At 45.7% G+C, this 4,048-nt stretch overlaps 1 protein-coding gene across 2 annotated transcripts in view; it reads right to left on the bottom strand.

The window, feature by feature from the left end:
* The window catches only part of SLC45A1 (solute carrier family 45 member 1), a 104,624-nt gene that overhangs the window by 81,017 nt on the left and 19,559 nt on the right, over positions 1 to 4,048 (bottom strand). Inside the window, exon 1 of one of the 2 annotated variants that reach the window (XM_058444440.1) lies at positions 1,406 to 1,504. The exons of the other annotated variant lie outside the window; for it this stretch is intronic. The gene's annotated coding sequence lies outside the window, so the exon portion shown is untranslated. Of the gene's footprint in view, positions 1 to 1,405; positions 1,505 to 4,048 lie in introns of those variants that run through there. 2 annotated transcript variants of the gene reach the window in all.

The following is a 4,048-nucleotide window of genomic DNA, read 5'->3' as shown; positions in this document are numbered from 1 at the left end:
AGGAAGGAAGGAAGGAAGGAAGGAAGGAAGGAAGGAAGGAAGGAAAGAAAGAGAGAAAGAGAGAAAAAAAGAGAAAGCAGATGGCTCAGGGGAGAATACTAATTTCTGAATTCCTGTATGGATCTTCTGTTCATTAAATAATTATTTATCAAACACCTACTTGGTCCACGCACATCTAGGTGCTGAAATTCAACTATGGACAAGACAAAACAAAGCCTTGTCTTCATGGGATCACTGAATATTAATACGAATTTGTTTACCAGATTTTGGAAAATTAATTGGAAGGATTATCTCATGAAGCCTGGAAGGATTACATTTAGAACAAATAAAAGAACCTGTGCACAGCCCTAGGATTAGAGAGGTGCCCAGTGGATATTTGGAGATTTTATATAACAAAGGAAGTGTTGCGGGGCGCGGTGGCTCACGCCTGTAATCCTAGCACTTTGGGAGGCCAAGGTTGGCAGATCGCCTGAGGTCAGGAGCTCATGCCTGTAATCCCAGCACTTTAGGAGGCCGAGGTGGGCGGATCACTTGAGGTAAGGAGTTCAAGAGCAGTCTGGCCAACATGGTGAAACCCTGTCTCTGCTAAAAATACAAAAAATTAGCTGGGCATGGTGATGGGCACCTGTAATCCCAGCTACTCGGGAGGCTGAGGCAGGAGAATTGCTTGAACCTGGGAGACGGAGGTTGCAGTGAGCCAAGATCACGCCGTTGCACTCCAGCTTGGGCAGCAAGAGCAAAACTCCGTCTCAAAAAAAAAAAAGGAAGTGTTGATATTCTTAATATCCACTGTATACATCATATTAAAATTCCAGTAGACTTTCCCTCCTTCTCACTACTACACGTGACTAGTCTTAATAATAATAATAATAAAATAGAAAAAGTGAGCAAAGAACAGCAGGCAATTCAGAAAGGAGAGATGCAAATGAACAATCAAACTAAATGCAAATTAAATATATGCAAAACAAAATGCAAATTAAAATATAACAATACAGAGTTGCTAGTAAACTTCTAGGATTGGTAGCTCTACAAGTAGAAGAGGCTAAAACAAGTGATTTAAAATCTATTCTAATAAATCCATGCAAAGTACATAATGATTGACTGGTGAGAACCAAGATACAAGGGATGTGATAACCAACCCTTGAAAACTAGTTTGGGGCCAGGCCTGGAGGCTCACACATGTAATCTCAGAGCTTTGGGAGGCTGATGCAGGAGGATAAATGGAGGACAGTGGTTTGAGACCAGCCTGGGCAACATAGTGAGACCCCCTACTCTATTAAAAATGAAAGAAAGGAAAGGAGGTGAGGAGAGGGAGAGAGGGAAGAAGGGAAGGAGGAAGGAGGGAAGGAAAAGAAAACTAGCTTGTTGACATAGTTCCCCTGCGTGTCGGCCAGTGTCACCTAACCTGAGATTTCCGTTGCAACAGTCCAGGTTGCAGATGGTTGCAGAGGTATCCATTCCTCGGGACCACTGCAGGGAGGCAGAAAACGCTGAGCTGAATTTTTGGCACTCCGCCGGCAGAGCTTTCTTATGTAACAAGCACCTGAGCTGGTGAGTATGAGACCTTGCGAAATAAAAGCTAAGAGTGGCCAAAATAAATATGCGGCCAGGTTAAAGAGCCAGCTTGGCCAACGTCTCTCTAACATTCGCAATTTGTAAACATAGAAAAGAGGAATGAAATGAAAGGCTGTGTCTTTGCTACAAATCGCGTCTGTGATTGTTGTTCCCCTGTGTCTCTGTTACTTTATTTTCACAATCAAAAGCTTGACAGGACGTTCCATAAAGCCCAGTCAGAGCACTTGAAACGCGAACCCAAACAAGCCAAAGTCATGGGGAGAAATGCATCCTCCGTTTTCCTGTGAACGCAGCAGCTGTTTTCTCTTTCCTGTAGTTGGATCTTTCTAGCAAACACCTAGAAGCCTCAGCCTCTCCAGAAATCAGGTGTTCACAGACCAGGTGATTTATTTGTTTAGTATCTGTGCCCTTATTCCCAGAAGAAAGGGAATGGGACAGAACACTCTGTCAAATAAACAATTACCCAAGGTCTTAGGCAAGGGAAATTAGGACAGGAAGCAGACAGTGGACTCTTTGCCCCAGGTAACTGCCTGATAAGGTAAACAAGCCATGTACAATGAGTTCCTGTCCTCTGCGTGATAAATATTTATATGCTGAGTCCTGTGTTTGGAAGCACTTAACCATTTCTCAGTCTGAACATTGACCTTTGGATGCAAAACACAGGGCTAATTTCCTAGGTGATGTAATTAATTTTTGTGGCTCAAAGCTGTACTGGGAACAAGAGAAATGGTTGTTTTCATACTTGTTTAAAAAGTGATTCAGCAGGTGTGTGCAGCTTTCAGGTAACAGTGTCAACTTGCAATCTGAAACTTTTCTTTAGTCACACCTGGAATTCAATGATTTTAGGAAGATTATGGTGTGTGAGTTCATCATAAGCAAACACAAATTCTTCTGATCTTAGAAGTGATGAACTCAGTTTGGGGCTTACACATGGCTTTGAATTGTTTCTGAGGATACAGAGGAAACTATTTATTTTATTTTATTTTTTGAGACAAGATCTTGCTCTATGGCCCAGGCTGGAGTGAAGTGGCTGATCTTGGCTCCCTGCAACCTCCGCCTCCCGGGCTCCCCCACTTCAGCCTCCTGAGTAGCTGGGACTACAGGAGTGCACCACCACCACACCTGGCTAATTTTTTGTATTTTTAGTAGAGATGGGGTTTTGCCATGTTGCCCAGGCTGGTCTCAAACTCCTGGGCTCCAGCAATCCACTCACCTTGGCCTCCCAAAGTGCTGGGATTACAGGTGTGAGCCACCATGCCCAGCCAAGGACTTTATTTTTAAAATTTTGGTTTAGCATGGCCCCAAATCTCTGTGACCCTAAATGCGTTTCATCTTAGTGTTAATAAAACATGCAGGAAAACTGTTCTTTTCCAGTGACCTAAATCAACTCCGCCCAAAACAAAAGTAAAAGGCAAATGACAAACAGGGAAAATACATGCCACAACACAGCAGACCCTCTTTCTAGGTGGCACAAGCTGGAAACCTGGGTCCAGCCTTGTCACTTTCCTCTCCTTCATCCCCAGTGTCCAATGCTGCTCACCCCTGAAATATCTCAAACCCGCACACTTGCCCCATCTGCATTTCCTGATTCTCCTCTGCCTTCACCAGCTTGCTATTTCCACGGACGCCTCCAGGCACTAACTCACCAAGACCAATCGCAGGGTCTTCCCCCACAGTCAGGCCCTTCCATGAGTCATTTTTCATTCAATGGCACCCTCTCCAGCTAGCCAGGACCCAGGCTACCTCCTGGGCTCCACCCTCTCCCTCCTCCCCTGCCCCATCCTTTGCCAGGTCTTGTGATCTGTTCTTCCTGAAGACCTTGGATTCGTCCATCCCTGTCACTCTGTGGTCCCTGCCTCCACCCTTTCCCAGGACGCCCTCACCTCCTATCTGGGCCACTGAAATAGCACCCCCATGATCTCTGGAATCCACTCTTCTGCCCCCATTCCATTGTCCACAACGAAGCCAGAGGGACTTTTCCCAACCACAAACCTGATGGAATCACTTTCTGCCTGAAAACCACCTGTCACTTCCCTTCACCCTGAGGATAAGGTAAAGATCCTACCTGGCCTACAAGGGCCTGCAGGACCCAGCCCTTCAGCCAGCTTCATGATGGTTGCGGAAGTCCAGCCACATGACTGTCCGCCCTTTTCCCTCTTTAATTTACCTCTAAGGATTTATCGACATCTGAGACTAGCTGATTTATTTGCACACTTGTTTATCGTCCATCTCTCTTGTCCCTAAGGGCAGGGGTTGGGTGTCTTGTTCATTGCTAGCGCCCCAGCCCCTCAGAGTAAACCTCACACATCACAGGGTGCTCAATGAATATTTGTGGAGTCAATGAATGGATGAATGAATAAGCCAATTCAGGAGACCACCAGGGTGATGGGTGGTGCATTGATCTAAGAAAAAGTCAGAGCCTGATGCAGTGGCTCACACCTGAAATCCCAGCACTTTGGGAGGCCGAGGCGGG

The sequence above is a fragment of the Hylobates moloch genome, unplaced genomic scaffold (assembly GCF_009828535.3).
Source record: "Hylobates moloch isolate HMO894 unplaced genomic scaffold, HMol_V3 SCAFFOLD_9, whole genome shotgun sequence".
NCBI classification, from domain to species: Eukaryota; Metazoa; Chordata; class Mammalia; order Primates; family Hylobatidae; genus Hylobates; species Hylobates moloch.
This window is presented reverse-complemented; position numbering and strand designations above follow the sequence as displayed.